The sequence below is a fragment of the Brassica napus genome, chromosome C9 (genome assembly GCF_020379485.1).
Source record: "Brassica napus cultivar Da-Ae chromosome C9, Da-Ae, whole genome shotgun sequence".
NCBI classification, from domain to species: Eukaryota; Viridiplantae; Streptophyta; class Magnoliopsida; order Brassicales; family Brassicaceae; genus Brassica; species Brassica napus.
Window position 1 is genome coordinate 11,321,322 of NC_063452.1, and position 13,447 is coordinate 11,334,768.

The following is a 13,447-nucleotide window of genomic DNA, read 5'->3' on the forward strand; positions in this document are numbered from 1 at the left end:
CTATCGGAAGGCGACTTGTATGACCTGCTACATTCTGGTGACCCTTTGTCTTGGAGAGGACAGAGAGGAGACCATCTTGTGAGATGCCGGCTCGACAGAGCCACTGCGAACACTGCATGGACAGAGATCTTCCCCACAGCGCGATGCCACTACCTCAACTATGAGGGATCAGATCACAAGCCGCTTCTAACCTTGCTAGAGCCCCACAAAAAGAGAAGACATGGTCTATTCAGATAAGATATGCGGTTGAAAGATAACCCTGGAGTTAAGGAGATAGTCCGTGCAATATGGGAAGATGATGCTCAACTTTCAGTGCGTGGAAAGATAGAAGCGAGCCGCAAAGCTATATCATTATGGAACAAAAGCCAACAGCAAAATAGCAGAATGCAAATCGAAGCAAAACAGTGCAAGTTGGAAGCCGCACTGACAGACGAGAAGAATGATACAGTGCTCATCAAGCAAATAGCTACGGACCTAAGAACGGCTAACCTTGCGGAGGAAGCTTATTGGAAACAAAGAAGCCGACTCTTATGGCTTAGACTCGGAGACCGAAACTCAGGCTTCTTTCATGCGGTGACTAAGAGCATAAGGCGGACAAATACTTTCACTGTTATCGAGGACGAACATGGCAATGGAGTGCATCAAGAAGAACAGATTGCTCAAGTTATTGTTTCGTACTTTGGGAAACTCTTCTCCGCAGCTGATACAAACAGCGCTGAAACAGTCAACTACGCACTGGATCCGGTCATCTCAGAAGAGACTAACTCTCAACTAATCCAAGTTCCCACCCTTTTGGAAATCAAAGAAACTGCCTTCTCCATTCATGCGGACAAAGCACCCGGTCCGGACGGGTTCTCCGCATGTTTCTATCAATCAAATTGGGACAGTGTGGGGGGGGGGGATCGATAGTATCGGAAATACAAGGCTTCTTCAACTCAGGCTCTCTTCCGGAAAGGATCAACGATACACATATCAGGCTCATCCCGAAAGGTCTTAATCCGCAGACGGTCATGGAGTACAGGCCGATCGCTCTTTGCAACGTATACTATAAGATCATATCGAAGATTTTGACAAAGAGACTACAGCCTCTTCTCTCGTCAATAATCTCGGAGAACCAGTCGGCGTTCATTCCCGAAAGAGCAATATCTGATAATGTTCTCATTACTCACGAAGTTCTTTATTATTTGAAGAACTCGGAAGCGGAAGTTCGATGCGTGATGACGGTTAAAACCGACATGAGTAAAGCTTATGACAAACTTGAATTGGAATTCATCTCTCTAGTGCTACATAGGATGGGGTTCCATCCAAAGTGGATTACATGGATCATGCAATGTATTACCACTGTTACATATTCCTTTCTCATCAACGGCTCGCCTAGAGGAAGGGTACAACCGAATAGGGGAATCCGTCAAGGAGACCCACTCTCACCATACATATTTATTTTGTGTAGTGAAGTTCTCTCGGGTTTATGTAACAAAGCTTAAGAAGATGGAACCTTGAAAGGCATTAAAGTGGCACGGGGTTGTCCTCGGGTAAATCACTTGTTGTTCGCAGACGACACGATGTTCTTTGTCAATGCCACCGAAGACAGCAGCGAAGCTCTTAGACGTCTCCTGCTTATATATGAAACAGCCTCCGGCCAAGCGATTAACACAGCAAAGTCGTCTGTTTCCTTCTCGAGAAGAACTCCGCCTTTCTTAAAAGCGGGGGTGAAAGATACTCTGCAAATCTACAACGAAGGGGGAGTCGGGAAATACCTTGGATTACCCGAGTACTTCGGGAGACGTAAAAAAGATCTATTTGCCTCAATCGTTGATAGAATCAAGCAGAAAACTAAAAGCTGGAAAACAGAGTCCTCTCAACGGCCGGTAAGCTTGTCATGATCAAGTGCGTTCTCACTGCTGTACCATCTCACGCCATGACCTGTTTTAAACTACCGGTATCACTCTGTAAGCGGATCCAATCCGCTGTCACTAGATTTGGTGGGATTCCAACACCGGGGAAAAAAAGATGGCTTGGGTCTCTTGGGAGGCTATATCGCAAATCAAATCCAATGGAGGGCTCGGTTTCAGAGACTTCCTATGCTTCAACGATGCTTTGCTTGCCAAGTTAAGTTGGAGAATATTAAACAACCCCTCTTGCCTACTAGCTCGGATCCTGTTTGGCAAATACTGCAAGTTTCAGGATTTTTTACACTGCCTGAACGAACATCATAATCACACGGCTGGAAAGGCATGTTGCTAGGCAGAGACCTTCTGATGCAAAATATGGGATGGTCGGTTGGCGATGGCAATCTGATCAATGCCTGTAACGACTCCTGGCTGAGTACTACGAGTCTGATCAGACCTATGGGGGCCACAACCAGAAGGACACAACGAACTCAGGGTAGCAGACCTTCGATGTAGCGACACCAACAAATGGAATATAGAAAAGGTCAATCAAATCTTTCCTTTTGTCGCAGATAAGATCATGAGCATAAAACCAAGTACATTGGGAGCTCCAGATCGCCTCTTCTGGATTCATACGAGTGACGGCATCTACACAACCAAGACGGGTTATGCCGCTGCGGTGGCCTTCAGAACAGAGCAGGAAGATGGCCAACAAAATCTAAATCAGAATCGACTAGACTGGAACAAAGGAGTATGGAACTTGAAGACAGCTCCCAAGGTTCAACTGTTAGTTTGGAAGGCCTTTAAAGGCATTCTCCCGGTGGGAGAAAAATTACTTCAACGCCAAGTCAAGATCGACCCTTTGTGCAAAAGATGCGGTGAACTCGAATCTATCAATCATCTTCTATTTCAATGTGAATTTGCGGAGAAAGTCTGGAAAGCAGCCCCTTTTGCAAATAGAATCGATAGGAGAGGATTACTAGATTTGGAAACTGATTGGATGAGATTGATTGAGGTACCTTGTCTACCTCCAGTGGGGATTGTAGCGGGACAATTAGCGCCATGGATTATCTGGTCTATTTGGACAGCGCGCAACAAAATGATCTTCAACAACAAACTCTGCTCGCCGGAGGAAGTGGTCACTAGAGCGGTGGCAGCAGCCAGAGAATGGCTGAATGCACAGTGCAAGGAAGTTAGTAGGCCTCTCCCTCCTCGAAGATATGCACCTATTACACCCCTCGCCATAATGATACAAACAGACGCAGCTTGGAATGGGACGACAAAGAATGCAGGCTTGGGATGGATCATCAGGAAAACAGAGGGCACTCTTCGCTTCCAAGGATCAAACAGGCTCGTGAACTCCCCGCTAGTTGCGGAAGGTTTGGCAATGCGAAAGGCAGTGGAGAAATGTAAGGAACTGGGGCTCCAGAACGTCAGCTTTGAGTCGGACTCATCACAACTTATCAAGGCATTAAACTCCATGGTGGAGCCTCCAGAGATTTATGGAATTGTTGCTGACATTAGAATTGCTTGTAGTTACTTTGTTTCTTCTTCCTTTGCTTGGATCCCTCGAGGTGACAACTCTGAGGCTGATCGGCTAGCAAAACAGGCTCTAAGCCTTGTATCATGTGGCTCTGCTGCATAAAACTTATGAATTAATGAATGTTGTGTTACAAAAAAAAAAAAAATTGATTCTAAAATCTTCACCAAATGCCAAGAGTAAAAATGATCATGACCAAAGAATATATAACAAATACACGAGAAAGAACTTACCTTGGCATGTTCAAGAACATCACAAATCTACTGAGCATCTATTATGATCCTGTGTTTCCAAGGTTTTTCTCTATAAACGGCTTGTGTACCCATTTGTTGTAGTAACTTGTGCATCACTATTTCTCCTTTGGTTGACATATATATGAGAGATCTGTTTACAAGGATTTTCAACCCCTGTTCAGTATCAAAGTGATTGTCAGCGAACATGGCTTTCACAAGATCACTTTCCTTATAGTTAAAGAAGACGGCAATGTGGAGAAATAAAGATTGCTCTTTCTCATGTAAACTCTCATAACCGACTCGTATTGCGTCCTCAATATCCCGATCAAGAATAGTTTCTAGCCTGTGGATTACGCCTTTCCACTCGTCCTCATTTTTTTCACGTAAAGATGAACCCACTACACGGAGACCCAATGGAAGGTTGCAACAAAGCTCTGTTACTCTTTTAGCATGCTCTTTAAAACAATTGTGTGGATAGCTTTGTCTAATGCATATCTACATAAGATCTTGAGAGCTTCTTCATCAGATGGAAACCTCACATGGTACATATTATTGATACCATGTTGCTGCAAAATCTCTTTGTTTTCTGTGGTAACTACAATCCTACTTCCTGGACCAAACCATGTAGTCTCATTCGCCAACGCCTCTAATTGCTTTACATCGTTCACATCATCAAGAACGATTAGCACTTTTTGGTCGTGTAACCTCTCTTGTATCATACCTAGATGGCATATCCTGATACCATCCTGGTTGAGTATATTTGAAAGGAGTTGTTCTTGTAAACGCAGTTTCAACCCATACTCATCAAAACCACAATGATAGCTTCCCCTAAGGTTGTCAACAAAACAAGTAAGCTGAAACCTATTAGAGAGTAGGCTGTGTAAAGCTCTAGCAATGGTTGTCTTGCCAATGCCTGCAGGGCCAGAGATCGCAACCATTCCGAACTCCATCATAATTTAGATCTGGCAAAAACTCCATTTTTCTCAAATGAGCTTCAAGTCCAACCATGCCATCAAAATTTCTAGACGGTGTAGCATTCAGTTTATCTGAAACATCTCTGGCAATCTTCTTGATCATTTTTGCTTCATTATCCCTATCACAAGAGAAAGAAAAGAAAAAAAAGCATTGTTTCCGTCAAATAGTCACAGAGAAAACATTCCTCTGTTCCCAATCATTTATAATTTTATGACATGCATTTTTAATATTTATTCAACAAAAACATGCTCGTAATTAAATGTAATCCTTATTCATTATTAACACCATACCATTATTTTATTTTATTTTCCCTGGAGATTACGCTTAATAGAACCTAAGAGCATGATTAATGGGAGGTTCCTAAGGTGGAGTTCTTAGCGACGGGTTCTTAGGGGGAGAGGGGTTATTGGGCAAAAAATTCTAGAGGAGTTATTAAATTTTGAGATTCCATTGTTATTGATCTGTGAATTTTTAAAATCTAAATAGAATCCATTGTTATTTGAGTGATGATTTTTAAATTCCACTCAAATTTGTTATTGGAAAAGTTTAGTTTTCATTGATTTTAAGATTCTATTAAAATCTATTGTTATTGGGATGTAAATTTTCTTTGTTTTTACTCGTAGTACACAACTTTGAGAATATCATCTATACCCATAAGATTTTTGAAATCAATGTAATAAAATACACTCACATACAAAAACTCAAATTGAAAAATGAAATAATATACAAATCACAACTTTAACATAATACAATTCACAACTTAAAAATAATAGAAAAAATATTAAAAATTTAATATAAAAATTGTAAAAATAGTTTTCAAAAGCACTTTCGAATTTAAAAAAAAACATTTCAAAAATAATAATTCAATTTTTTTTTACAAAATTCAAATTTAAAACATATATTTCGAAATTATATAAAATTTTTATTTTTATTTTTATTATTTATATCTATAAAGTAAGAAGTAGAAATTAATGTTTTTGGTTATTTTATTTCTTGAGATTTTTTTTGTGACAAAAACTTTTTTAAAAGTTGTTTAAGAATTGCCTTAATTGAAATGATTTTCTTTCCTTTTATTCAACCACCATTAATTTTTACTTTAAAAGTTAATAACAATCAGTAGAATTCTATACACAAGTAAAAAAATCTATGTAAAAGTATTTGATAAAATTTGTTAAATCTAGTTAACTTGTAAAATCCTCTCAACTATTAAAATCATCAAATTTCACAGAAATTCATGTTCCAATACCTCCCCTTATATTCCGGTAAGAACATCACCTTAAGAACTTTCCATTAATTATATGCTCTAAGAAATAATTTGTCCACAAAAAAGAACCTAAGAAATAAAAGACTAATTGAGCACAAACCATCTTAAGAAGTCTTCTCCAGCAATGTTTCCCACATCGTTCAAAGCTTTGCTCCATTTCTGTTTTTCCTCATCCGTCAGATTCTTACGTGCACAAGTTTCACTGAAACTATCCTGAAATCGCCTGTCTGTATCCGTACATCGGATGGCTTCACTCCGTAGAAGTGTGAACATTTGAGAACTAGATACAGTTGTGTTTTATTGAAACATATACTAAGATAGCTCAATGAGCTTTATTGAAATATAAAGAACAGAAAGGGAAATACTTTGGGTTGTCTGCAAGAGATTCAAGAGTTGTATTGATGATTCATAAAGATGAGAAGAGAGGCTGCTAGAAAGCGCAGCCAAAATTACAACTTCAGAACTGTTAACAACATATATATATATGAGTCTATAACCCTAGTCTAAAAGCTTCTACTGGATCATAAGGTTGGGCTTTTATTTGGGCTTCAATACTCCCCCGCAAACTTAGCGTAGGTGGATCTCAACGGAGCCTAAGTTTGAACCTCAAATGATGGCTTGGTGGAAAAAGTAGTGGAAGAATGATCACATGGAGCTATAGGTGTAATCTTCAATTCACCACACAGAAGAGATTGTTTGGTCTATTCTTGGAGAGTATCGCATGGCTTCACTCAGAGGTTTCTCTTGAACTTGGAGAGCTTAGTCGATCTCACTCAGAGGTACACTGTGACCTTTCTTTCTCACAAAGAGCCCGGGTTCTTTTGTGACCCATGTAACTCATCAAATTTGTCTAATAACAAAAGGGACTTTCCCACAACAACTTAGATCCCTTCCACTATCTATCTTCCATCAATAACCAGTTCCAGACCAATAAACCATACCGGCATTGTCCTATGAAACTATGACTACCCGGCATTACTCCAGATTCCAATCCTAGCCAGCCAACAGAACCACCAAACCAAGCGACCACAATGTTCTTCTCCATCTATCAAACGTCAGTTTCATTTTTTTTTTCAGATGAAAAGAAACAGTTACCATGATTTATGTCTGATGATTGCATCTTCAGAAGAATTATCACCCTTGCTGTCACGTGTCTCTGAACCCAGAAACAATCCACTGTTGTCTCAGCTTGTGTTCAGATCTGATGAAAGCTTCGACCTTGGACTCCTTGCTTGTGCCATCCGACAGAAAGAGAAATGAGACAACTTGGCAAGCCAGCTTCTTCAAATAAAAGAAGCAAGTCTTGGTTTTGGTCAGGACAGTGTTGATAGGATCTGTCTTGGTCGCTGGTTCTTCTTTTTTTTTTTTTTTTAGAGGAAAAAGAGATGACTGATGGAGCTTGGGAGAAGTTGAGATGAAGTCTAGACACCAAGATCTAATCCCTGGTGCTCTGATACCATGTGAACATTTGAGAACTAGATAGAGTTGTGTTTTATTGAAACATATACTAAGATAACTCAATGAGCTTTATTGAAATATAAAGAACAGAAAGGGAAAGACTTTGGGTTGTCTGCAAGAGATTCAAGAGTTGTATTGATGATTCACAAAGATGAGAAGAGAGGCTGCTAGAAAGCGCAGCCAAAATTACAACTTCAGAACCGTTAACAACATATATATATATATATATATGAGTCTATAACCCTAGTCTAAAAGCTCATAAGGTTGGGCTTTTCTTTGGGTTTCAATAAGAAGATGGTCATCACTATCTGCCCGATAGTTTCCTTGCACTTCAGTATCTCCACCAATTCATCCAGACACCAGATTGAAGAAGCATATTTCTTGGAGAGAATCACGATCGAGATCCTCGATTCTCTTATAGCTTCTGTGAGTGAAGGGGAAATTGTTAAACATCTCTCAATCTCTTGATCGTCAAACATAGTGATCCCATTGCGTTTAAACTGATCACGCATGTGACTGAGAAGTGTTTTGCGGACGTCAGGCCCGTCGAAGCTCGGGAAGACATTGTAACTGTAGTTACGAGACGTAAAAGAGGAAGAAGAAGCCATGAGAGACGGACGAGCTAAGAAAGATGGAAATGGGACATGAGTTGGTGAAGATAAAAATAAAATCAGATATTCTGCTCGTCATATTCTTCGGTAAACTGTACTTGCCTATATTCAATATACAACCTAGGGGTGGGCGTTCGGGTATCCATTCGGGTTCGGTTCGGGTTTATTCGGGTTTCGGGTTTTCAGGGTTAAAGATTTTAGCTCCATTCGGGTATTTCTAAATTTCGGTTCGGGTTCGGTTCGGATCTTTGCGGGTTCGGTTCGGGTTCGGATAACCCATTTAAATGATTTTTAAAATTTTAAAATTCAATATATAGTTTCAATTTCTCAAAATCTGTAAATAAAATACTATATAACATATAAACTTGAATAACATATGTCAGAGTACCTAAACTTAACATATAAATTGGTTTGTTTGAATATTTTGATAGACAATCAGTAGACATTTCAACTATTTTTGGTTTTTGAGTATATTTTATACTATTTTAGAAATTTACTTTTGAATATTTGTATATATTTTCAAGTATTTTAGACAACTTAAAAGTATCTTATATATTTTGAATGTTTTTAATATACATCGAATCTAAAAATAATTAATATATTTAGATATATAAATCTATTTCGGATACATTCGGGTACCCGAAATACTTCGGTTCTGGTCGGGTTCGGTTTCGGTTCTCTGGATACCAAAATTTTGAACCCGTTCGGATATTTAATCAATTTCGGTTCGGATTCGGTACTACTTTTTCGGATCGGATTCGGTTCTGTTCTTCGGATTCGGATTTTTTGCCCAGCCCTAATACAACCGTTAAATTTTTAATTATTTGTACATAAAAACAAAAAAGAGAGCACCCTTGTGTTTATTAGTTATAGACTTTGACAAACATTATCTGACCGCTTTAAAAATACTGTTCATTTGTTCGTTTGTATATTGGAAGGTGCATCAAGATATTCATCTGGATGTTGTTTGTTTATATTTTTGCATCTGCATACTGATAGGATCATGGTCAATGATGTGATAAGTGTGGCTCCTATATTAATGGGAAGTCTCCCCCTTGTTCAACATATTAGGGCAACCCCTAAGTGAGTTCTTAGTGATTTTTTTTAATATTAAAGTAAAGTTAAAAACTTCATGTAAGAGATTTATAATTTTAGTGCTCCATTGATATTTTTTTAATTAGAGGTTCTTAAAAAAAATTAATTAAACATTATTTTATTAAAGATAAAATTTATTTTTTTAAACAAAAACAAAGTTAAACATAACATTTGAAACATAGATTTTAAAATAAAAACATAAAAACATAAAACAAAGATTACTAAAATAAACGATAATAATTTCAAAGAGGCATCCAAGCTCAATTGTTGTCTTGATCACGTCCAAGATTCACGATGAAATTGTACAATCTAAGACATGCATAATTAAAATATTCAAACATTAAAACATATTAACTCATCTTTACTTTTCGATTCGCCGACAGTCACCGTTTTCCTTCGTCTCCGACAGCAACCACAAGAGAGATCTCGCCGTTTTCCTTGGTCAATGAGAGCAACCGTTAGAGGAGACGCCGATTTCCTTCGTCGACATGAGCCACCGAGAGACACGCCGTTCATTGGGTAGAGCCACCGAGAAGTAGAGAAATCGTCATTTCGTCGCCGGGAGATGAGGGAAGGAAAAAAGAAAAAAGGAAAAGAAGAAACGAGACGAAACATCGCGACACCACCGCTCCTCTCTCCAATGAAATCAAGACACATGGCTATTAAGAGCCGTGCCTTCGCTCCCTTAATTAAGGGACGCGTCTTCGTTTAAAATGGGTTTTACATTTATTTTTAGTCACACTTAAGCTAAGATCCCTTCTTAAGGGATTACAATAAACATGCTCTTAGTTGTTTAGTTGTAAGTTATTATTTTCTTTTAAAACCAATGAAGTTTTTCAAAATAGTATAATTAGTAAAAATAATTACTCTTTATATACATATTAGTAAATATAATTTTAACTCTGTTATTTATTTGGAGTCTCTTTTATAATAAAATATTTATGTTAAACTTTTTAGGTTTAATATTCAAAAAGAATTTCGTACTACAGTACTTTTGAAGATCAAGGTGTTGTTGTTTATATTGACAACTGGAGGTTGGTTCATTGCCTTAAAAGGATTCAAGAAAGAAAAGAAGAAGATCATTAGAAACGTTGAACGAAAACTATGTGGTTATCAAAACCGAACGTGCACATCAAAGACTAAGTCAAAATCTTCCGGAGCAACCTCAACTGCGCGCTTTGGAAATTTTTGTGTTGTTTTTGCAAGATCAGCATTATAAACCAGAAGGTAGGCTAAGACATAGCAATAAGCATGAATGAGAGAATAATGAAATGCAACAGAAAAAAATGTGTTTCACTGGATGAAGAGTAGTTTGTCTTTAAAAAGGAAAAAATGACCATAACAACGGAAGGTGCTCTTATTATGCTGCATCATATCAAAGAAAACACAATCCATAAAACTCTAAAATTTTAAACCACAACCTTGCAATTTTTCTTGGATGATCATGTCTATCTTGTTCTCCATTTCAGGTGTAAGATAATTTTTCGAGTCACCGACTTCCCCTTTACGGAAAAAAAAACTGTGCTCCACATTGTTTATGGACTGTCCCTGTTTTGTTAACCTCCAAACTTCTCAGATTACGCAGAGAGCAAAGGTCCAAGATCTTGTCCAAAGATCCACTATCTTCTTCTTGCTTAGTAAAAGGACAACCCAAGAAGACCGCAAGTCTCTTGATCTGATCACGAGGCTCGGCTTTCATTTCCTCATACCTCATGAAAAGGACATAATTGGGGTCTTCCAAGCTTCCTCTCCAGTAACTCAATATATGTTCCCAAAAAGGTCCAAAATAGTTAGTTCCATTGCAGAACTCTTCAAACCTAGACTCGAGAACGCTTCTGGTTGGTTCAATTTTATAAATAGCACTGCTATAAAACCAACACGAAATCAACGTGTCCTTCACGTTCCTACACACGTACACAATCTTGCAAGGAGAGTGCTTGAGGGCTTCGCGCGTGGATTGTGTGCAGTGGCATATGAGTCGAGAACAGCCTCGGAGGTGCTGAGAACTTGGCTAGGTTAGGACTTGAGCTTTCGGAGTACACATCGATCTCCAAGAATGGTATAATGCCATGAGGATTATCATATAGAAGAGGGTGATCAGCATCATCAGAAGAATGTTTCTTAGATCTCTCAAGGAGAGCGACTGTGAGGGCCTTGAGCCAAGTAGTGCCTGATTTGGGATAGGAAGCAAGGATTATATCAGTGTCTTGCGGTTGAAAACCTCTCTGGAAATTGAGAACACCTTGGAGGGTGTTGTAAAAGTACCAACATCCTTGATATTTACAAATCTTATTCCCTTGGTAATCTATGCGTGAAGGAAGCGAAGAGATCAACTTCTTGGTTTCTTCACTTATCTCGTCGTCTCTTACGTTGGACGGAAGCTCCTTCGGATCCATTTGTTTTGTTGGTTCTTGACTTCTTGTTGAAGAAAGATGTGTTTAAGCTTCAAACGAAGTCATGATAGATATAAGAGAAGAAATTAAGCCAGAAAACAGATTATTGCTGGTAATAAAGACGAAACCTAATAGAGTCAGACACAAGAACAGCTGTAGGCAACTAAACTTGTGGAATTACAGCTGGGTTTGTATGATATATTAATAGGCCTAGTGGTTACATGAGATTCTCACAGACTACTGCCAAAAATCGCATGTTTGATACTTTTTGGGCACAATGGTATTATATTTTTCCAAATAATCTTTTTAGAGTTTTTTTAATACTCCCTCTGTTTTTTTAAGTAGTTTTAGATGAATGCACAAATATTAGAAAAGTTATTAAGTTTTCCAGAAATAGCATTTGATATATAAATTAGGTGTAGTTAAATCAATCATAAATAAGTATATATTATTTGATTGGTAACACTATACCCAATAAAAATAAAAATTATTTTAAATTATGAAAGCTACTTATATTTTGAAACAAACAAATTTTGCTTAAACTATTTACAATAAAAAACAGAGAGAGTATGTGATTTTTTTTAAGATGAAGTTAATCCCTATAAAAAAATTTACTCACAATAGTTTATACCATAAAAAGTTGTAAAAAATTTGGGAGCACATAAATCTCTCTCTAGAAAGTTCTCCCTATTTCGAAAACAAACAAAAGTAGATCGCGCCTCGCTCCGACGTGGTCTTGTCGGTGTCAACAGTTCATTAAAAATGTCTACATTCAGCTATATTTCTTGAGTGATTAAATAGATTATTAATAATATCAGTAGAACAGGAAATAGATAAAACAAGTGAATATTCAAAGTTGATAACCGATTTTCATGAAAAAGGTGAAATTTTTATTAGTATTTATGTATTTATTTTTCTATGAAAACTAATTTAATAACATTTTATATTATTTTAATTAAAAATATATTTAAAACGTATAAAATAAAAACTACATGACAATATTTTCCTCATATATTTTAGGTGCCGACTGACACTGATCAATATCTTATACAATAAAGTAGACTATACTCTTTTCTCCTTGCGCCACGTCATTATGGAGAGTGGGGCATTTCGCGACACGTGTCAAAATTTTGTGATAATGGTGTTTCTCACGCGTTGATATCCCTACCGTTCACGCGCGATCCGTTCTGTTGCGGTGAAATGCTGTGTTAGAATTGGGCCTCGCTTCTTTTTTAAAAAAATTGAGCCCATTTCCTATTTGTGGCCCATTTGAATTAGGGATATTCATCGTTCTTCTTCTTCCGGCTGATTCTTCGCCGAACCCACACACCAGACGAAACACCACCCTCTTCTCGAGCCGTAACGTCTTCTGGATTCTTTAATCCGCCATTAAATTAGGCTTCACTATCTCACTCTTGAAGGTCAGGCTTATAGTCAAAACAGACCTACTAATGGACAGGCTTATAGTCAAAACAGACCTACTAATGGACGTTCCTTCCTTGGCAAGGTATCTCTCCCAGGGACCTCTTTTGTTCCTCATTCTGATGCTGTTATTCTTCACTTCCCATGGAGAAACGTGGGATACAAAACTCCGTTCTTTTTGTTTTCATTCTATGATTACAAAAGTTGAAATCAAATTTGTTTATAATTTTCATATTTATTAGTTTTATTTAGTTCAGAACAGTTATACTAGATTGTTGTTTTGTTTGATTTAGAACCGGTTAGCTAAATATAATAATTTTTTGATTTTGTATGATTTTGATCGTTTTTACTCTAAGGTGTCAACCATTTGCATCTATACGTTTAGAACTTAAGGATCTGTGTTATTTATACTGACTTCTATGTATTATGTGATATTATCAATGTTTAGAACAACACCGGCTCTATCCGCTAAAAAGCGAAAAACAAAACGCAACATAACATCTGGTACTAGGCTTTCCACTATTATATGATGTCTGCCTAATAAAAATAAAATAAAAGGCTTTATTG

General features: G+C 37.6%; 2 pseudogenes; both read right to left on the reverse strand.

Annotated features, from left to right (window-relative positions):
• Positions 1-3,662: 3,662 nt before the first annotated feature.
• LOC106390248 lies at positions 3,663-4,894 on the reverse strand (annotated as a pseudogene).
• A 5,443-nt stretch (positions 4,895-10,337) lies between these two features.
• LOC106390247 lies at positions 10,338-11,555 on the reverse strand (annotated as a pseudogene).
• Positions 11,556-13,447: the final 1,892 nt, after the last annotated feature.